This window comes from Rhipicephalus sanguineus, chromosome 1 (assembly GCF_013339695.2).
Source record: "Rhipicephalus sanguineus isolate Rsan-2018 chromosome 1, BIME_Rsan_1.4, whole genome shotgun sequence".
In the NCBI taxonomy this organism is placed as follows: domain Eukaryota; kingdom Metazoa; phylum Arthropoda; class Arachnida; order Ixodida; family Ixodidae; genus Rhipicephalus; species Rhipicephalus sanguineus.
In genome coordinates, this window is record NC_051176.1 from 101,006,975 (window position 1) to 101,030,106 (window position 23,132).

General features: G+C 42.4%; 1 pseudogene; it reads left to right on the forward strand.

Annotated features, from left to right (window-relative positions):
• The first annotated feature begins 443 nt into the window (after positions 1–443).
• Positions 444–19,928, forward strand: LOC119394489 (CCR4-NOT transcription complex subunit 7-like; annotated as a pseudogene).
• Positions 19,929–23,132: the final 3,204 nt, after the last annotated feature.

Below are 23,132 nucleotides of genomic sequence, written 5' to 3' on the forward strand. Positions count from 1 at the left end.
GGGAAGTGGCGCCCGTGGGGCATAAGTTGGACTGTGGTCGTCTGCTTACTCCGGCGTCGCCGACGTTTGCTGACAAATGCAGTAATTGATTTTACTTTGTTTCCGTGTGATGTTTCTGCAGTGGATTTCAGGAATACATTGAAGTAAGTGTCCGTGTTCCCTAAGGTTATCGCCGTGGCTTGCCGTACTTTAGAAGGAAAGAGGAAGAATGTTTCAGAGACGCAAACGTAGCGTTTTGTGCTAGGGCCCGAATTCATCCCTAAATTAAGTACGTAGCCGTCGCATTCAACGTTCACGACGTCCTAAAGTCGTAGCTGTCTAAAACGAATCCTAAAGCACTTCGGGCCAAACGAAAAATACTTAAGGTGACGTGACAGCACGGCTCGACAGCTTGCTTCGGTTCAATCACCACGACCGTTCGAGAAGTCCCTGCTCTTGATTGTTGGTGGCGCAGGCCATCTTGCATAAAACGAAACTGATTCGATGGTCAAGGTGTTCCCTTGCCGAGCGCGCTCATCATCAGTTTGTAGAGCACGTCTTTGACGGGGAGGAGGAAAAAAACAAAGACAAGCGCCACCCGGTGCGCGCGCGAGCGCGTGCACTGGACCTCGCGCTGTCTCGAGGCTTTGATCGTGGAAGTCGTCATGAAACGGTGGGATTCCCGAGTCTCCAGAGGCCTGTGAGTTGTTCGTTCCTTTCTTCTCCGAGGAGGATAGCGTGTGCCCATTTCCTTCACTTCGTGTGGTAGCAGTACGTTTATTTTGAGCTGCAGGTCGCCCCTGAAATTTTGTCCTTCTACGATATTGCTGCGCGTAAAGCCAGTTCTTGTCACGTCTCGTGGGTAGTTAGTGCTATCAGTAGCCATCGCAGAGCGTTCGATCCCGGGAAGCTTAATTTGAACACGTACGCGAATAATTCTAATCACATAAAGGAAGAAGGTCGACATAAATTGAACAGATTATAGTTGAGCTGGAATAAATAACGCCGTTTCATTTGGTTTCCGAATTTGAACATTTGGCTCTTCTTCGGAAATAACTCGCTTTGCCTTTTTAATCTGCCTACTAAAATTAATTGCTCATTGCAAAATCTACATTTTAAAATTAATTGCTGTTTGCATTCATGTAGCTGGGTGTAGCCAGGGGGGGGGGTTCAACCCCCCACACGAAAATTTTCAGTTTTGCTTGCGTATATATACACACACACAATACAAATGCACGCATGAACATACATAAAGTATGGTTGAACCCCCCTTCCTCCCCCCATCCCCGAAAAAAGTTTCTGGCTACACCCCAGCAGTGAGTACTATCCCACTTTTGTCTTACCTATATGATGTAATCTACGACACACATGTGCCTTGCTAGCTGCTGTACACATGTGCTTGAGTGCCGACTATTGCTTCTGAAAAATAAAAATCAGTCTTCCAGTCTGCACACACATACGCATTTCATAGCTTGAGGTATGTCGGAGTTAGATTTTCATCTGCTGAGAGGGGATGATCAGCGACTGGGCTAGTGGGCATGGGTTCACAAGGCTCGCCGAAGTAGATGATTCACTAAAATTTGACTATTTCTGTGAAATGTGGCAAACATTTGCGTGACTTTTTCTCGTGAAAACCATGCTGAAGGTTTGGGCAAGCTTGATGGCAAGAAAAAAAAAAGCAGTATTATTCTTCTAGGTCTGCGTGCTCTTTTTTGAGTCGATATCGCAATTCTAAGATTTAACAATTCTGTGGCATGAGTTGGATTACTTAGACATACATTCTACTTAAAAGTCAAGGTTATAATCAGTTATGACTACGGTAATTGGCCCAACAACAGTATAGTAATTTTTCGTAGTGGGGCATATTTAGCAATATCAGTGCCATAAAGAGGGCCAGTTTTTTTTTCCCAAATGCTTAAATGGATGGTTGGTAGCATGAAAGTTGTATATATGCCTGGTCATAGTAACCAATTTTAGCCCCATGGTTGAGCTTTTATCTTTGAAACTTGAGTTCAAAAACTATGTAAGCCGTGGTGTAGCTGTCTTGACACTGATAAGTTGTGCAGTCAGTACCTCGTTATATTTTTAGAATTTTAATCTCATTGCATGTTTCTTGCGCGCTGCAGGAAAGCTGTGTCCGTCGTGCCTGAGTAACCGTTGCATTGGAGAAAGCGTGCACTGTCTTTGGAGGCCACTTTTGAAAATATGTGGTGAAAAATTTCTTTGGCTGCTCTTCTGTAGAATTGTCAAATGAGTTTTAAATGAGTGTAATGGAGCACTGCTAATTGCTGACTCTAGTTACTCTTGATGTTTCATATTAGTGTGCGTTCAGTAGAATATCAATATTTATAGCTTTAGCTGCACAGATGGGACATGAAAAGAAAACATGGGTGTGTTTATCTTCTTTACAGAGGCATCTTAGGTGGATGAAGTTTCATTTGCATATGCTTTAGTTAGCTCTACGGTGTCTCAGAGTACAAGTAGCAGGTGCTTCCTTTTAAAATAGTACAGCTGTCTTCATGTGGCTTCGAGTTTTGTAGTAGGTTCCAGGTTGCACCTCTAGTGACAAATTGTTCAGAGCTTCTTCCTTTGCAGTGGCTATTGCAGTCGTTTTTCTAATATTTCAGTTCACTATGTTGCTACCTCACTATCACGGTAATTTCTATCATGGTATTCTATCATGGTAATTCTATCGTGGTAATTTTGGTCTAAATAACACATGCGAGGCTTTGAAATAGAATGGTTCAGCATACTGCTTAACATTATCCAGCAGTTCTTGATGGGTATATTGACATAGAGCTTAAGTATGCTAGCTAATGTGAGTCATCCGTCACTATCATTATCACTCAAACATGTAATGCAGTTCATAAGAAGCACTTGAATTTCTGTGTCAATTCATAAATGTGTGGGCTTCTGTGTGGTCTGCCATGTCCAGTACAATACCGTCCACACAAGCCCTGAGATAAGGGCAATCAAGCAATGCCAGCAGATAAGCTTTGCCATAAGACCTGTCATATACAAACACAAGTGGCCCTGCATATTTGGCTGTGTATGCTGTTGTGCGTGGCACCACTTAGGTAGGTTCTTGACAGCACACATTTTTGTATTTTTGTGTTCACTCCTGACAAAAATCGAATTACGGGAATCGGTAACGGTGCTGGCAACAAGTGATATAGAAGTTTTTTGCTCAGAAAGGTGCTTTCAAATTGAAATTAGCTGCTACCACAGCATAGGGACATTGTCCTGCTAGAGTGTGGGCTACTTTTTCCTTTCTCCAAGTATTTTGTTACTTTTCCCAAAATATCATTACTCTTACCATACTTCTATGGTTCCTTCATAAACAATGGCTGTTCTTTGGTTATCGACACACAGTATATATAAGGGGCTGTGATTCAACTGTCTTGTTTTGGTGGTATTACTATAACAGAAAGGGTACAAATTGAGATAAAGAGTGGAGATGGTCACATGGATTTATTCATATTAATGAGTTATGAGTTAATGCACGATATCAGGCTTCCATTTGTTCTATGTACGTTAACTGCGTACTGATACTGTTTGTCGTTATGAAAACTGACATGGAGATCTTGCAAGATTTTGGTCTTTTCTCCTCCAGATACATTTTGCTGTTGAGGTCCGGCTGTAGAAGTGTTGTTCTTGTTCGCAGTTTGCACCCAAAGAACAAGTTGGCTGGTGTTCCCCTAGAGAAGAAATAGGGAGAAATAAGGACATTGCTTGAGGCTGTTGTTGTGTTGATGGCATAAACATTGGGCTGTTTTGGAAAATGAGTCGACGACTTCAATTAAGAATGTATTCTCAATAAATGGTCAGCTGAAATATAGGTGGGTGCGACAGCAAGGTCCACTAGGGTGATAATTGTCTATGCAGGCATGTTGCTTTCACGGGAACACCTGCTGCATCTTCTGTGGATAATTTCGAGAGATAAATGGCTACCGTACAAAATAGTGTGCAAGCGCTTCATCTTTGCATTGTCCTGATACCCAATGTGCAAGTCTTGCAGGATGGTTTCACTTAGATTTGTTAGCACTACGGTTCTGATACATGGCACAACTATGCCTTGATAAACAGTAGTTAATCTCTCATCCTGCTTGCATGTACTCCAAGTGCTTAGTACATGATAATGCACTCTTGAGAGCACTTTGTCATGTTGGCTTGCTTGCCTGACTTGCTGAGCAGTGAACGGTACTTGCTCCAACCGTGTCATGGGAAAGAGCTTTACTTGTCTGCTGTCGTTATGGTAGGGAACATGGTCTCTTTTCAGCTTGAAATGCTTTCCACAGAAGCACACATAAAATTTTTGGGTTCCCCACACAATAGCCAAAGCTTCTATCTTGTACTTGTGAGTAGTCTTCCATTGCCCTGAGTGCTCGTGGCACAAATGCGTTGGGTATATTGCTTTCATCACGCATCACATGCGAAAGGACTCCACACAGTTAACTCATCACAAGGTGCCATGTACAAAACAAATTAAAGCAGGCATGAATGAAAACCTCTGGTCATTGATAAAAAGACTCAAGGGAAAGCAGTTGCTGACTGATTACAATCAACTTTTGTGAGAAATATGGCATTTGACAATTCGGAGCAGTGAAGCAGACCTTTTCACATAGAAAAAAAAAGTAACTGATTATTATTGCACTTACTTTCTTGTGACAATTTATTGTCCCAAGGAAGTAATTACTTTCTTCCTTATGTTTATTAATGTTGTACAAATCCAATAAATAGAATGAGCTGGCCTCGCTATATCATTGTACACTTGGCAGCCCTTCACACCCTGGTTATCTTTACTAACAATTGGGCCATTCCATTTCAAGTGCACTGTGTTTTTTTTTTTACCGCATCTAAGCCTGCTGAACAAAATCGTGCTATTATGTCTGAATTTGGGAAGTAGTTATTGAAGAGCTGTTTTTCGGCAAAAAATTTTTGTGATGCCATGAAGGGCACTTTGAACTTTGCGAACAGGCGTGGAACTGTTGCATGGAAAACAATATATACAAAATTATTGCTTTCAGCCATTGCTGTGAAACATTTTTTTTCTTCAATCTGAAGGCACCGGTATTTCATGGAGATCTTTTTTCTCCTCCAGATACATTTTGCTGTTCAGGTCTGGCTGTAGAAGTGTTGTTCTTGTTCAATTTGCACCCAAAGAACAGGTTGGCTGGTGTTCCCCTGGAGGCGAAATGGAGAGTAGTATATGCCAGAAGAACATTGGCAGAGTTCTTACTCGGAGTTTTTTTCACTCTCATGGCCTTCATACTGGTTTGAAGAACTGAACGAACCACTCTGCAGGAAGAATAGTTGACTTGATATATATTACTGCAAAGGCATTGCCAAAATTACTGCAAAGGCATTGCCAAATTGAGCATATTAAAAAAAAGTGCATATACTAAGTGATAAGGGTACTGCTGGAACAAAGAAAGCCAGAAAGTCATGACGAACTTGTGACGAAGTAAGGAAAAATAAAATTTTGACCCATATTCACAGTATAGCATTCCATGTATAGCCCTTTCAGTCACGGTGTGTACATTTGTACACATCAACTTCGGAGTCGCATCGCGCACCGCGTGTTTCGTCAAATGGCCTGAAACTTAGTGTGCACATTCGCGCGGGCTTCCTGAGTGGACAACTAGCGCTTATTTAACTTCATTATGCTGCTTATTGCTGTAGATGATCACTTTGCTAGAGAGACTACCATGTTCGACGATCGTTCGACGTGCGACGTTCCAGGACCAACGTCAAGAGTATATTTTTTCTTCGCTCGAAATACATAGAACCAAAAAACAAACTGTGCATGCATTTTGGACCTAATAGTTGATTCCTTTTATGCAAGGATTGAAGCTGACAGATTGCAGAATAATTATATATTTAATTACATGCTAATTACCATTAATTACTGTAACTCACACGAAACAACACATTCCTTCATTTTATTTCTTGGAATGTAATACTGAGTGCCTTGAAATCATGCCATGCAAATTTGATGCATTTGCAGACAGTGCATCATAATTCGTGACTGAAAGGGATAAGTATGGCCTATACATCATTCTGTTGTATACCTTGTTAAAAGGTTGCGCAAAACTGTTCTTCATGGCACAGCTTGTCGGGGCCAGATTCTGAGTGCCTTTTCTCTGTGGTTATTGAAAGTCATGCAACTGCTCATCGTATATTTAAGTAATAACTTTGTATGCAAGGGCACGCTGAAACGCCAATAGTAGTAGAACAATGAAACTCTAGGCCTGGTCTCCACTTGCCAGAAAAACGAAACCTATGCAGATGCAAAGTGCAGTCTGCATTTAATTATGGCCCCTTGATGGCCTAAAAGGGTGGAAAATATTAAAATACTGTAAAAAAAAACTGGCAGCTGTCATTGTCATTCGTGGGCAAGCCATTGAATCATCTTGGAAATATATATAGCTAGAAATTTTTCATTCTACAACCCAGCGAGTAGTACATCACTCGTTGACCCAAAGAAATATTTTAACTAGAGGCAAACTACACTTTAAAGAGTCCGTTTATTGCATAGACTCGTGGAACTGAATTCTCAGAAGCCCAAGATGACGTACTATGTCCTCCAGGTTGTCTATTGTTTTACCCCTTAAACCATCAAGGGCTTGAAAACCACCTGCCACCTTGATGGTCCAAGGTGACATACATTTTCATTGTTGACATTTCAGTGCGATGTTGCATACAGTGATATTAGTGAATTTGCAATGAGCAGTTGTATGACTCGTGTTAACTTCAGAGAAAAGGTGCCCGCAGGAATCCTGCGCTGACTTGCTGTGCAGTAACCAAAAACACCACACAACCTTCTAGTTTTCAGTTCAAAAAATTTTTTTCGCTTAAAGCAAAACTTACTCTTTTGAGACTTTCTGCATAAGCTGTAAATAAAGCATATTTTTAATGGGGACGCTGCACTGCGATAATGAAGCCGCAATGGGGCTCAAAGCGCAGTTTTTTCTTTGTCACAATTCTGTCACAATGTTACTGCTTCTTTTGTACCTGTAAGCTATTATTGCTATAAGAACCTTTTTCCATTTTACTAGCTAGTCACCTGTCAGCACCGCTTGTTTATTGCATATTATCGTACACTGTTGTAAAGAAAAATTAGGTGACTGCTGCATTGTTTGTGCTTTGCAGATTTCTACACAGCGAGAGGTGCATGAAATTACATATGTGTGGAGATCATGCTGGTTAAATAAGTTATAAGGTAAGGAAGAATAGCTGACTTGATATATATGCAAATCACTGCATCTGCTTGAGAGAAGCAAGCTGTTTAGAGAAAATGTGATATTTAAAAGATAGTCGATGTTCTACCATACTTGCAGAAGTTATAGTATTATTTTTTTGTTGTTGAATTACTATTGGGAAAACAGTTTCACATTCCATTTGCTCCAGTAATTTAAGCCTGTCACTTTTCTTCTTAATGTGCTTTGTACTGCAGAATGCATTGACATAGTGGGACAAGTGGGGGTAGAATTGACAGAATTTAGTTAATAATAAAATGTAAACATAGTATATAGCTAGGCCTCCGTGTTTTTGGATCAAGCTTAAAAAAATTCGATAAGCACTCGCCGGTAAAATTTTTGGCAATTTGGATTTATCTGATAAACTACGGTTTTAGAAGGGCATTTTCAGCGTTCCAAGGGCATTTTCAAAGCTGAAAATCATCATTCGAAAGAAGCTCCCCTCCATCAGCAGCAGGAACCTCGTAAAATATGCTTCCGTCTATTGCAAGAAACTTTAAGGTTGTAGTACGAACAAGCGTAGGTGTTTTGTATTCAAGGATTCGTGTTTGAATGTATATGTGTTTGTGCGTTCAAACCTCCCAGACATCTAAAATACACTTCGTGTGTTTGCATGTTTTCGTGTTCAGATATCATTTCATCTAAGATTTAAGAGTATTGAGAATAATAATAGTAATAGGTCCTTTATTTTTCATCAAAAAGATGAGGGAGGCTGGGAGAAAGAGCTGAGAAGCAGCTTGACTAGCTCCTGCTCCCCCTCAAAAATACACTTTGGCGAGTTTATAGCATGCACATCAACATCCTCAACAGGGAAAATGAACAGAATGTGAGAAAGAGATGAAAGGATGGAGAAACAGGATTATCAGCAACAATGCAACACTTTTTCATTGGAAATAAAATTAATAAGAGCACATGGGAACAACTTAAAATGCAAAATTAAACACAAAATTAATGTCATTCAATATTAGTTTTAGAAATAAGACAAAAAATATTTTGAAAATCTATTAAAAAGTATTCGACATTCAATTTAATTTTCAAAACTAGGAGGATTGGAGATTTACGTGAAATAAACTCCCTCCCAAAAAATAAACTCCGCAAAACACCCTCTGAATTTCAAGAAAAATAAACTCCGAAAACACGGAGCCCTATATATAACACGAATTAGGTTATCAGTTTCATGGAACATGTTACAAACCTTCTTGGTGCACGTATGATCCTTACCACTTTAATATTCACATAGTATTCTCACGCCAAGCAGTCATCCATGTTACTCCTCACGCCTGCTCACTCAGATGATACTCATGCTTGTTCCCACTACTTGCAAGCTATCACATGCCTACTAGAGGTTTGTGAAGAGATAGTTTTGAAAATTAAATTGAATGTCGAATACTTTTTAATAGATTTTTAAAATATTTTTTGCTTTATTTCTAAAACTAATATTGAATGACATTATCGAATAACGAGGCAGAAAACAAGTAGATATCATTTGTATCTCATTTTTAGAACTAATAAAAAATGTTCAAATTCTAGTATTCATATTTTTAGCATTAAAACGCAAACGGACTATGAGGAACAGGTTAGCCGACTTTGAATTCACAGAAATATTAGGAGTACTAAAAGAATGGATCCCTTCTTTTAGTGTATTCATCACGACCAGACAGGGGTTCATAACTCTCGACTTCATTAAAGGACCCCTGGCAGCGGAATTCTTGTTTCTGACTTTTATGCTTTAATTAGTAGCTTTGTGTCTGATAATCATGAAATTGAATAGTAAATGTTTCAAGGGAATGTATAATTAATGCTAGCATTAATTGCACCTTATTTTGATGTCGCTTAAAAACACATGCCCAGAAATACAAGAAAGCAGTTCCACACCGCGGTGCAGTGCCACAAGATCATGCGCACTGACAATTTGGTGACATTAAGTGCACGCTTTTCAAATTGGGGCCCCACATGAGGGAAAAAAAATGACACAACATGGGTACTGAAATATCAGCTAGGGTGTGACGCACCAGGCACATTTTCCTGTCAAAATTTTTGTCTACAATCACCCCCCCAGAAAAAGAAAAACAAATTTCCTTGCTATAGTACCTAAAACGCCATTGGCATTAGCAGCCAGAACCACCTATAGTCGGGTACAACTTTAGAAAAAAGCGGCATTTGCACCTCAAAGGCGGATGCACACGCGCTTCCACCAATGGGCGCGCGCTCTAGACTGACGTCACGAGCCGGACGGCCGGTGCCTCCGCTCAAGGAGAAGAAGCGGGACTATTTCTTTGCCGCGGAGGTAGTCGGCTGCCGCGCTTCGGTCATGTGGGCGGGGCCTCTCCTTTTTTCTAAAGTTGTACCCGACTATAGAGAGCAGCCCAACAGCAAGGGAGGCGAGGAAAAATAGCTGCCATCAGGCACCATTCGTGCTATTGTGTGCACCCCACAAACTGGTCTTTGATCTTGACAATACTCATGGGATGGCTGAAACACCACAGATAGCCTGAGCTGCCACTGACCGTGTCCTGCCAGTGGCAATGTCGCAAAGTGCTGCCAACTCAAATGAGCACTGATGCTTACTTTAAAACCAAATTAAAACATCTTAGAGGCGACGTTCGCCGTTAATAATCAGTCATTAATTCCTATGTATGCAGGACAGTCAAACAACACAAACATCTAGTTTCCCATTTTTCATGAATACTATGCCCATGGCTATGCAATTTATCGCACTTTTCTATAAATATTCTACATATTTGGGTGTAGTTGACATCTTGAAATATTTGTAAACTAATAGGGAAATGTTTCTATTCACTAATAGTGGTACTATCGTACCACTTGCAGTGCTCTTAGTCACGTCAACTCACCTGCACCCAGTCATTGTCTACTCACACCAAGCACTCATTCATCACACTTGTGCTTACTGGTAATCACAGGTACTCACTGACATTCATACTTGTGCTTGCATAAATTCACCAGCACTAACTCACGTCTATAGTCATGGCTACTCACACTTGCAGGTATTCACTCATGCTTGTTTTACATCCTCTTATCTTCACTGGTGCAGCACTCATGATTAAAAAATGCATGTAGAGCTCTTTATATTCTTTTTATGATCAATGCTGCCCAAGCTTTCATCTTATTGCTATTTAATATCTGTAAATTTACCTCAGCCGTGACATTTTGATAATGTTGATGACGTGTTTTTAACTTCATCATGTAAAATTATTGAGCATGTCAGCTACTACCAGCATGAATTCCTGCAAGATTACTTTGTATACTAACTCTGTGTGGTTTTAGGAGAGGATACTACACTGTGATCTAACTTTTCACATTGTTTCATTCTCTGAGGCCAACTTGGATGTCAGCTAGGACATGTTCAAACGTTTTTCCAAGTTTTGTACTTTTCTGTCATCCATTTACATGAGAAGCACATATGGTATCTTCTAAAGCTTTAATGTACATACTCATTTTAAAGTGTAAAAAGTTAACATCTGCACGTCAAGGGAATTGCCAGATCCCGTGCAAAGGCTACTTGCGCCATCTGCGTCACAGGGGGCTCCTTTAATGCTGTGGCAGTGATCAGCAGAGATGCGAGACGAAATGTGCTGGCGTGGTTCATGGGATGGTGGCCGCCTGCAAGGGTCAAGGAGGAAGAGGCGTCCCACAGGTTTCACTGCCTTTCACTCTCCTTCATGTGTCATACTGTTATTCATTCAACTGCTAACCACGTGGCTTCCACAGTATTCCCTATGCTCTTAGCATGCTGAGACAGCCACATGGCTAGCATGTTTTCTCTTCAAGCTCGTCACATGCTGAAGTTTTTCGCTAAGGCTCTTAATTGCTTGACAGCCTTGAGTTTTGTGGCATCGTTTGTAGAGCCTCATGACATTACATAGAATGGGGCATGGAGGAGATACAGGGATTTGTGGTAAAGCATACAATGGTCAAAAGAGAGAGTGAAAAAAGTTTGTCATGCCCCCTGGCAACGTAGCCCCTTTGCAATAAGTGGTTGAATCCTGACCAAGCTAGAGGCATCAATTTTGGTTCCACATTGCGGAATTGAGGATTAGTTGTTTGTCATGTTTTTTACATAACAGTGCAAAGTCCTTAGACACTGAATGCTTGAATGCTACGTTAAATATAGCCATTCAGGTGCTGTGCTTGTGTTTGTAAGCTTGACTGTAATTAATATATATTCTTCTAAAGGAGCCCTGCAACACCTTTAAACATAGTGAATAAATCTCTCAAGAGAGCTGGCATTATTATGTACTAGAGCACTGCATGGGCCGCGATTTTTGGCCCGGGCCAGGCCCGAGCCCGGCAGTCATTGAAGTTTACCCGCCCGAACCCGGCCCGGTGACTCCAAGCGAGACCCGGGCCCAGCCCGAACCCGAGAAAAAGTTTCTCTTACCCGGCCCGGCCCGACCGCAGATGGGGCCCGACATGGGCCCGCGCCTGTAATCGAGGTGGTGTTGCCCGCATATGGAATTGACAGCAAGACGTTTTAAGTAGCAAATACCTATGTTTTTCTGGCGCATGCTTTGCTAACAAGTATACATTAATTTATGGTAATTCTTTGTACAAAAGGGTCTCACGGTGGAAATAGTTGAGTGGACATACTAAGTAAGATGAACGTTTGTTCGACAGCGGCATACTGTACCTATTTTGTTCTGCAAATACAGATCGGAATCATCATAAATGTTTTGTAGCAGATATTGTAGCAAGGAAAGTGATTTGCAGCATGACTTTAGTTTCAGTAGGGAGCCCAATAAAAACATAGGGGACAGAGAACAGAACGCTCTGCTCCATTTCTGTTTTTTATTTCACTCTATTCAACGTTACAGCATGCTCTACCAACAAACCCAAAGGTACACACTTCTGGACATGTAGCACCTGTCTTCAACGTAGTAGCACCTTCCTACAGCAAGAGAAATAGAGGAAAAAAAGCAAAATTTATTACGTTTGCTGTAAATATGCGAACATAGATAAAAATTATCACGAATGACGTGCACCACGTGTACTTTTTGAAAGTCGTATGGACCGCTGGAAAAAAAAAAACACTATTTTTGGTACCATTATTTTCATGCATCACAACACTGCTAGTATTTAGACTATAAGTTTTTTGTTGCATAGTTTACAGTTTACGTCCCCACGTTATTGTGCGAAAAAACCAATTATCGAGAGATTCCGGCTTTAAGCACGCCCTGCGCTATTGCATCACATATCGTGCAGCGCTAAAGTTGCTCTCGCCGATTACGGTAGCCGCAGGGGCCCACAAAATCAGCCCTGCGAGTTGTGAAGGCGTCGGCACTAGTTTTTCTTGGGTTTCACCACTGGAGCAAATTTCAGATGTCTTTGCGGACCTTTGCAGAATCAATATAGCTCGTTCCCAAACACCGTGCTACTCTTCAATATCACCCATAAAGCTCCTCTTTGTGGGTTTCTCATCGTAGGTTTCAGTTGTGCACGGATTGTGCCATGTTCTTTTTTCACTATTTAATGGTGTATGCCTTCATAACGGTGTTGTACCGGTAGAAGGTGGCTGTTGGACTACACGGGTAGGAATGGCAGGAGGTGAACAAAAAGATTTCTGTCTATATTTGGGGTTCATTCCAGACTGGTGATATAGGCGTGAATAAGCTTCTCGATGCTTTGTCTCATTGGGTGCAGTTCGAGCTAAGGGGACATCACCCGGCACGGAATTCATAATTGTCTCTCTTTTTTTTACAGCGAAAGCTGTTATCGGATCACAACGGCAGTGGGGTAGTTGTCCGCCGCCTGCGGTGTTCGTAACCACTATCACACGAAATAAGAAAAAACTAAATAAGGAAAAAATATCCAGGACCGGATGAAATTTGAAACCGGGCCCTCTGCGTGATAGTCGAGTATTCTACCACAGAGCCACGCTGGTGCTTGAAGCTCCTTTGAAAAAAGACCCTATACAGGCGTCATGTTGGGCAAGGAATCGCGTTAACATGTCTAATATATAGCGTGGCAGAAGAGTAAAATAACAACCAGGCGTCACGCAATGCTAATCGCACAACTATAGTGTGTGGTTTAAAGCTTCCTACCCGTAACAAAGGGTTCAACCATAATTTTTCATCATCATCAGCCACATGCAGCATCAACTAAGTGCAGATAATGCCTTACAGATGTGTAGTGGGCACTTCGCTCATCCGCAGAAAGACGAATAATGGCATAGTGCGTGCTTCCCTAAATCGCAAAAATTATGATTTGCGCTGTAGTGGATACCTTGCATGTGCACTTGTATTAGTTTCCCCTAGAGAGTTTCGAACGGGCTCTAGAAAGGCCGATCTTCCAGTTTTCCCTGCGACTGTGCTGCGCAGGCCTGGCGTTGTATTTTTTTCTTTTTTTTTAAGCCGGATATTTCGTCCAGTGAATATACTTTGCCCCACATCTTGTTTAATGAATCTACGCTATTCCTGCACATTCCAACGCTGTTGTGGCAGTATCATGTAGCTCTCGCACCATAGCGGAACAAGATGAAATCTCAGACGTTAGCAGTGTGGGTACACAAAGCAGGCTGTGCATGTCCATCTCGCGTCACACGATCACTGGGAGCCGTGACAGAGCCACGGAAAAAGAACGTTTCTCTATAGAGACTTTACATAACGAGACTCCACGCAGACCTTTTGTTTTAGTGGACAGCTGAAACTCTGTGATCGCTTTTCCAATTATAAGTTATAGGTATAAATTAGTTTACTACATTTAGTGCTGCGATTACAAAATAACATTTGGGATATAAAATGATAACAAATGTAAATAAAGCACATATCAGTGAGATGTTAACTATATAAGCGTCTGGTCTATTTACGTTTAGTTCGCCCGTTTCACATCAGTCAAGTAGCTCTGTGCAATAAGCAAACGAATTTCTGTATTTGTCTCAGAAAACTTCTCTAAATAGCATGACACACGTAAAGACAGCATTTCCATGAGATAAAATAAGAACTGAGCAAAGTCCAAGCCCGGCCCGACCTGAGCCCGCCACCTGAAACCCGGGCCCGAGCCTGCCTTTAAAACAACTTTACCCGGCCCGGCCCGTGGGCTGGGCGGGGCCCAGGTTTTCGGGTAGGCCCGAGCCCGTGCAGTGCTCTATTTTGGATGCCCTACGTAATTGCTCTTCCAGGACAGGTAGCGGAGAGCCTACAATTCTGCTCAAAAGATAGGCTGCTTTTCTTTTGACTTTTGAAAGTTCACCTTTATTTATAACAATCAACAAAATAGTGGAATTGGTGGCAAGATTTCTTCGTGACTAATCATGCTTCAGGCATGACTTAGAGTTCTTCAGGCATGACCTAGAGTTCACACCCTCAGCAACACCGTTGTTTCATTTGACTTTGACAAATGGAATTATACATGTCCACTCGGAAAGCAACATAAGGAAATTAAATTTAGCATTTTGGGCCTTACTGCCAGAAATGCTAAATTCAGAAATTATGGCCAGAAATGAGCCTGGAGGCTCAAGGTTGCGAAACCCTCTGAAAGTTCTCTTTGCGTGCACTTGCACCCTTATGTACAACATACATCACAAGAATGTGTTGATGGCAGTGAACACTTGGCCTTTACTTTCTTCTCCAAGCAAGTTGCAGTCATCTTCATATAGTCAAAATTGTATTAATTTTGCATTTTGGTAATGCTTTACGCTTATAGCTGATGAGGCTGGTTTGCCACCTTATTGTTTGAGGCACAGATATGGTTCAAGCTGTGCTGAAGGACCTGCTCTTACCTCAGACGGTGCAAACCTATGGCACATAAATGAAAACTGCAAGAAGCAAAAGATTGGCTGTAAGGTCTGGCTACAGTGATAAATTTCAGCCAGCACTACTTTATAACACTCTATTGAAGTTTAGCAAATGCTATGAGGCCTTTGCAGTTGTGCGCGGCAAAGAGAGTTTAGAGGCGGAGTGCGAAGTTGCCATTTTCTCAGGCGCCCTCTTTTCATACAGAGGCTTGCTCTCTCTTCGGAGCTTCTGGTGCCTGCTGTTTGATGTTGAACCAGTAGATAGCATGCTATTGGCTAATAGCCGACAGAAATCAACAGCGATGTTTGGATCACATGCGCTTCTTGCCACGGGGTGCCGCCACATGCTGGCGCCGCACTCCGTAGTCTGCTAGCATTAGAGTAACCACACCTGTGCGCACAGGAATAACAACAGAAGAGAGTGATTGCGTTTTATCATGCACGCTGACGTAACTCCTTTTCCCCGTGCCATCCTTCCCTATGTAGCTTGCTGCGCTCACTGGGATGAGAGAAGAGAGAAAGCATTTCAAGCGTGCGACAAATCCCTATAACTTCACTCGTTCTTGATGGATTCGAGAAATTTTGACAGCAATTGATTCGTGGGGTAATAAACTGCGATACTCCGATACTGAGTTCATTCGATGATTACTTGGAAAATGGATTCATGACACCTTCAAGACATCCAAGGGCAATATTTGATGCCCATCAATTACTCGTACAAGGCACACTGAAAAGCATTTTTTTGGGAGGTTCACAATGTGCAATAGCCGTTATGTTTCCCAACTTTCATAAAAGGTGTTGCAGGGTCGCTCCAAGAGATGGAATAATATAATTGGTGTTTATTTATTTTTTGTAGTTAGCAGAACTTTTGGAAATTGTCTGTGGCATATAGCATTACTCGAAAATGCAGACAGTACTTGGAGCAAGAAATCAGAATAAGTAATCTACCAATTAACATATTTTAACTCATAACTTCTAGCTGATTACATCAGTGTATATAAATGCAAGGACAGCTGTGTACTTAATTTAGGTGCTTGCTCAGCACCCTGGGGGCTCAAAATTTATCCAGAGTAATTTATTACGGCATGCCTCATAATCATGTTGTGGTTTTCCCACGTAAGACAACAAAAATTAATTTCAGTGTACATATTGAAGTTTATGGATTCAAGACTGTGACTTTTAAGGCACACCGATGGAGAATGAACAGTGCCAACCTTGTGATAAAAATGCAGTGTTTATAACTTTTAAAATTAATTGTCATACATTGAAGAAAGAAAAAGTAAATGGCGCACCAATGTATTTTGTTGCATACCTTCAAAATGTTTATATCAAAACTGGCCTTATTCTTTGACTATATTCCTAGTGGGCAAACTCGCTATCTACAATTTGTAAATTGCAATGTGTGCCATTAAGTAATAGCTTAAAGGTTAATTTGCAGTTATTTCGTAATTAGTAAATTATGCATTTAGTTTTCATGCCATGTGTTTTATCATTATATTATTCTATCACCATGAAAGTGTGAGGAGTGCTTAAAGAAAAAGGAAATGAAGGAATTTTGAGCTGTTGTTAATTTGATAAGTTTTGGGTGTTTCTGTTTATTCTGTTCTGTTTATTCCCACATCCCCCTTCATTCTTGTGATGCTTCATCTGCCCAGTATATCTAGCTCCTTCCTATGACATAAAAAAGCATCAAATGCTACTATGTTTACTTAAAACAGCTGGCTGCATTTCATTGGCGACAATACTGTAAATACAAGCAGTTGGTTCCTGTTGCCGAATGTGTCCGAGTAAGGTTGCTATATTGAACTCAGTAAAAAGTGTTGTGACCTTCCTAATGAAAAAAAGAAAAAAAAACACAGTCCTGCTAGTTATATTGGATGGTGCTGCAAGTCTCCCTCACCAACCCTGTAAAGCACAAGGATCCTTGCATAAACTTCATTCATTGTGGAGTATTTCGGTGGCCCCTTCATTTGTGTTGTGCTTTGCCACTAAGTCATATTGAGATACGCAACAAATGTGGCAAGGTCTGTGTAAGGGAGTTATAACAGTCTGCACTCATTTGTTTGTCTGTAGTGTGCCTTCGAGACAAGCTTTGGGTTATTCTGTTAAAGGGACTGACAAATTATGTTAGTGACTGGTCACTTTTTCTTTTTTTTGCCCCAGTAAAATCTCTCATAAAATTTTCCTGTTGGATGTTTAAAGAAAGTTTCAATAAGCACAGTAGTTACTTCTTGATTTGACTGTGTACTCTTTCCACCAGCTCTAGATAATGCCATTTGTGAGGTCATGTGCAAGGGCAGCAAAGCACCGACATGCCCCATGGTGCATCTGAATAGAATAAGAAGAGAATGCAGTGTGAAATGAGCTTCATAGCCTACTTCCAAAGGCGATGCGCCTTTCACAAAAACGCTTGGAAATGCAAACTCAAGCAATGACATCGCTGTGTTCTTTGACAAAGAGCTTGAATGGTTCTGTACCACTTGAAGTTCCTAACCACCTCAACTATTGCAGAAAGATCAACCACCTTCAGGAGACCCATTCATACACTTTGCAACACTGGTGATTGATGGTTAAGACGGCAAAGCTTAAAATATGTGTATAAACAATATGTAGTATAGCAGGTTTCACAAACAGAGGAAATATTTGTGGCTGTGGCAGCCCTAGTGCTAATTTTTAGGAAACAATGTTGTCAACTTGTATACAGACAAATGAGACCATATTTTCCGGAATACTATCCTGACTTTGTCATGAAGACTTAAATGAAACCTTTCACCATCTTGTGTAAAGTCCTATGCATTTGTTTACTTGGGTGTCAATGGTTGTTTTCCTATTCAATGTTTGTAAACAGTTTCCTTAATAAAGAGAAATAAACAGATTGAGAAAGTCTGGTCAGCACAGAAGCTCATTATTCCTAGTATATAACAAGCCAAGTACTGTAGAAGATTACACAAGTGTACATAGGCTCTTAAATAATGCTTCAACTTATCTTGTTCAACATTCTCGTACATCTGGTGTTGGGCATTTTAAAAAATGCGAAAAGCATAAGGAGAAAACGAAAGATGTAATAATCTAAGTTTCGATGAAAGTCCAAGTGATTCAAAAGTGTTGGGCCATGCATACTAGATGTTGTCTAGAAGCATAATAAAAGCATTGCAGCCTTTTCTACAAAGGTTATGTGTATCCTAGTGCAAGGAGAAAAACAAAAGGTTAGGAAGAGCACAGTATTGGTAGGATTTGATTTTTGATCAAAAGTAAAGCGTTGTTGGGGGGGGGGGGGACTGACAAAGGTATGCTAATTAATGTGAATCTTTGTGCTAGTTTCTTCATCTGCGCCATAATTTCATAGCGCATTCTCAACATTGTCAGTCCCTTTAATATATTTTGGCGGCATCAGGTTGGAACCATTCAGAAAGGTAGCGTTTGTAGCTTAGTAATTAGGATAAAGAGAGTGAAGGATTCTTGCAGCACAAAAGCTGTGTTGTGCTTTGCACTATGACTTTTTCCTGCCAAGCTGTGCATGGGAGTGGACGTCGTACTTTTGAAGGTGGAGGCCGCAACCCTGGCCATGCAGCGATGATGCCTGTGCCCTACGCCGTGTTCAACCCCCGAGCCCACAATGGTGGCAGAGGAAGTGGGCCTGTGGCCTGCTGCAGGCCTGTTACCATCCAAGACGTGTGGGCCTCCAACCTTGAGGAAGCGTTCCACACCATCAGGCACATGGTTCAGCAGTACAACTATGTTGCTATGGACACCGAGTTTCCAGGCGTCGTGGCACGTCCCATCGGGGAGTTTCGCAATGCAGCAGACTACCAGTATCAACTGCTTCGGTGCAACGTAGACCTACTCAAGATCATCCAGCTCGGTCTCACCTTTCTTGACGAAGCTGGCAATACAGCCCCAGACTGCTGCACCTGGCAGTTCAACTTCAAGTTCAACCTGAATGAAGACATGTATGCACAAGACTCAATCGAACTGCTAGTCAGCTCGGGCATACAGTTTGCGAAGCACAGTGAGGAAGGCATTGACCCATACGAATTTGCACAGCTTTTCATGACTTCTGGTGTGGTCTTCTCTGAAAACGTCCGGTGGCTCACATTTCATAGTGGGTACGACTTTGGCTACTTGCTGAAGTTGTTGACATACAAGAACCTGCCCGCCGACGAGGTTGAGTTTTTGAACTGCTGCAGATCTTCTTCCCAGTCATCTATGATGTCAAGTTCTCATGAGGGGCTGCAGGTCCCTCCGAGGAGGCTTACAGGAAGTGGCCAACCAACTTCAAGTAGAACGTGTCGGTCAACAACATCAGGCAGGCAGTGACAGCTTGCTTACAGCTGCAGCCTTTTTCAAGATGAGGCAAGTGTTCTTCAATGACCAGATTGACGATGCCAAGTACTGCGGGCATCTCTACGGCCTGGGTCCGGCATTCAGCTCAACCGGCAGCTTTTGCACTACTGAGAGCGATCCCCTGCCTGCACCTTCGGGCACAAAATTTTTACCTTGATGGCCTTCGTTGGTGCTTTCCACCAGTGCACCTGCCTCTCTTCAAGAGAGCCCAGCTGTGCTGTGCTGACTCTGTATAATCAGGACTACCGGTGTGTGTGATGTGCCTTGCCGTGAACTCTGCTCTCACAGTTGCTCCACAGACTCTCCCTGTGTCTCTTCACACTTTCTTACACACTGTACCACTTTCCCGGTGATCTCATCTCTTCTCTCTATATTCCACTCTCATCCGGAAAAAAAAATTTGTTGTTCCTCTCACACGCAGTTTTTTTTATTATGGTGGGTAAACCAAGCATGTCCGGAGCAGTGGCATGTGGTTGCAGTAATAAATCTTTCAAGGGGTGTTCGGGCGTGGAGGACTTGTTAGAGCACTGCACAGGCCATGATTCTCTGCCTGAGCTTGGCTCTTTACCTGCACAAGTTTACTTGCTTGTGCTTGAAAAAAAAAAAAGACTGCTGGTCACAACTCTAGCATGGCTGAGGCCCAAACTTGCTACAGAACCAAACTGGCCTCTACAGATAAGGTGGCAGTAGTTTTCAAGGGTGTCTTTAAACAGATCTTTTAATAATTTGTAGCACCTGTCCTTGCTATAGTGCCAGGTTACCAAAGCATATAGGGACGGGACGAGAGCTAAAAGTAGTTGTGAGATGGAAACAGCCGATTTTGGTGGCATCGTTTGCCGCCGCTGCCACTGGTGTCCATAACTGCTATCGCGCACCATAAAAAAAATATCCAGGATCGAGCGGAATTTGAACATAGGCCCTCGGCGTGGCAGTAGAGTATTCTACCACAGAGCCATGCTGGTGAACTTCTTCGCAAAAAGACCCTATACAGGCATGATTCCGTCAAGGAATTGCGTTACAGGTGTCGTATAGTCGCCCCAAGAGTTTACACCAGGCTCTAGAAAGGCTGCTCCTGCAGCTTTCGCGGGGACTGTGCTGCGTGTTCCGCACATGCCTGGCATTTTTTATTTTCCAATACTTTACATTACTCCCATGACCTGAAAATCACGGGTCCGGACTGTGTGCTGGGTGGTGTTGATACAAATTGAAGAACACCAGATGGTCGTTATTTCCAGAGATCTCCACTATGGCGTGCCTCATAAATAAATTGTGGTTTTGGCACCTAAAACCCCAGAAATTATTCATTACTCTCGTGTGTCATACTGCCATGATTTGAAAAATTCCATCTTTTTTACAGCGAAGCTGTATATAACTAGGCCATTCGCAGGGTGCGTACAGGTCCTTGAAATCCTTGAAAACTCTTGCATTTGAAAAATGCGTTTTCAAGGCCCTCGAAAGTCCTGGAATTTTTTCCCGTCCTTGAAAATCCTTGAATTTGCTGAGCAGTGCACTCTCATATCGACATTGCAATCTCCTTAATGTGGTAGATTGGAATGTTGACCTGACATACTCCCCATTTCAGAAGCACTAATGCGGCGCGATCGCACATGGTCCCGTTTTGCAGAAACGCACTGGAAAAAAAAGTCAGTCTCGCGGCGAGAGCGAAGTAGTGAATGCGATAGCAAGAAATTAGAACATCACACGAATGACGGCAAGCAACTCGATATTGCAGCGTGCCACTCAAGCACAAAGGACGCACGAAAAGAACACACACAAGATGAGCGCAAATGAACAACTGTCGCAGCCCGACACTTGCAGCGCGCTGCTTAACACAAGGGATGCTTGAAAAGAACGGACAGGTATACACAGGACGACTGTGAACTAGCAACTGTCAACAGTTTACTTCTTTGTGTTCGAGCAGCGCGCTGCAAGTGTCGACTGTGCACCACCCAACGCTCTTAGATATTTCTTTTTTTTTTTTTTTTTCTTGAAAACTGCTGTGCGTGGAACATGGCCTCCGCAATTGCGCACCGGCAGGTTTCTCTCCGGCCGTCCCAATCGCACGGAGACAGCGTGACTTGAAAGGTGGGCATGGCCGACACCTAGCTCCTCCGCGGCGCGCCGCTCGCCACCGAGACATCGCCAAGGGCTACACATGCGCCCGGGAAGCCTCCATGCTTTTGGTGCGGCTTGGATGAGGCGAGGAAAAAATGGTTTCGCGCTACTATATGATTTTCCACTGACTTGGAAATGGCAGCTTATTGTGTGCAGCAGTAATGATTGTGTTAGAAACCCCACAAAAACATAGATGTGCATTTAAGACGGTGTACTCACAGCGGTGACATCGAAATGTCCTCTCAGTTACGCAGAACGCCAGCAGCGTGGCATGCCTATATATTGGCTTCGTGAACTGAGAATAAACAGTTGGTAGTCTGCGCTCTTTCCTGTCTCCCTTCTTCTTTCCTGCTGGTTGCGCAGTAAGTCGAGTTTACAAGTATGAACCAACTAGTCTGCAAAGAAGTTTTGCCGCCGGCACCACTACACCAGGTAACTGCTCAAACGCTCAGTCTAAGCAGCATGAGCGCTTTACAAAGAAATAAGGTCCAGCAACCGCTGAAGAGGGGTGCTAACTGAAACGACCAAACTTGTCACTCGGCATCAGTCGTGCTTTCTTCTGGTGATGTCACCGCCGCCGTAGGGTCTGGCATGGCCAGGCAGACCTGTGGCGAAGGCAAAATCTGTGCTCACATAGCTTTCCAGCCTCTCTAGCACAGTGCTTCGCGCTGTCCTGATGGCTTCCGACATTTCCCTTCCAAACTACATAAAAAAAAAGAAAACGCTCAAGGACGTGCTAAGAATTTCTTGCGCGTGCGGCAAGTGCGGGGACCTGCAGAATGACGTCCCTGCTGCTAGTGATCCTCGCAGATAACATCAAGTGCATACCTCCTATACATTTATTTATCTTTGTATAAGTGAAATAACATTACGCTGAATGTTTGAATATGTTTGGTGAACTTCACCTTTACCAAGTTTATACTGGAGAAATCTCAACCGCTGTTGTAAGAGTTCATTGTGTGTCGTGAGATTCTTTTTCTTTTTTTTTTTTTGGTACTGTGCAGGACTTGCAAAGTGAAGTAAAAAAATTCCAATTTTGCATGCTGCTTTGAGTCCTTGAAAAACCTGCGACAGCTCCTGGAAATTCTTTGAATATCCTTGAATTTTCGCTTTGCAAACTTGTACGAACCCTGCATTCGAAACTCCGTGAATTTGCTCAACAGAAAACTGTTATTGTCATGAACGGCCATTACATTCAAATTAAAAAAAAAAAAAAAACTGCGGCCGTGGGCCACCCAACTGAGCTTAAAGGAGCACTGACATCAAATTTCAAGATCGAGATGTGCCCATCATTCGATCGCTTGGTATGCATAGGTCTTCTTGGCCAAATTTGAACGGCATCCGTCGCGTGGAAGTTATTTTAATTCGATGTCAAACAGCGTAGGAGAAAAAACAAAAAATCGGCTGCCCTGCAACATCGACACTAGTGCTACGTGTTCGGTGTGATACATTGCACAAAAATCACCCTGAGTGACGATACGCTAGTAACAATGACGTCGACGATCTCTGAGTGTGTTTTGGAGCCGACTGCCAGCCATGCTTTCACTGCTTTCACTCTCTTTGCTGTGTCGAAGCGTGCGGCGTGCGTTGCGGGGCGCACATGCACAATACGACGACTGGCACCCGGCGAGGCCTATTGTTCCGCACCCCTCTCGCTTTGTTGTCGGGCTGCTCTCTCGAGAGAG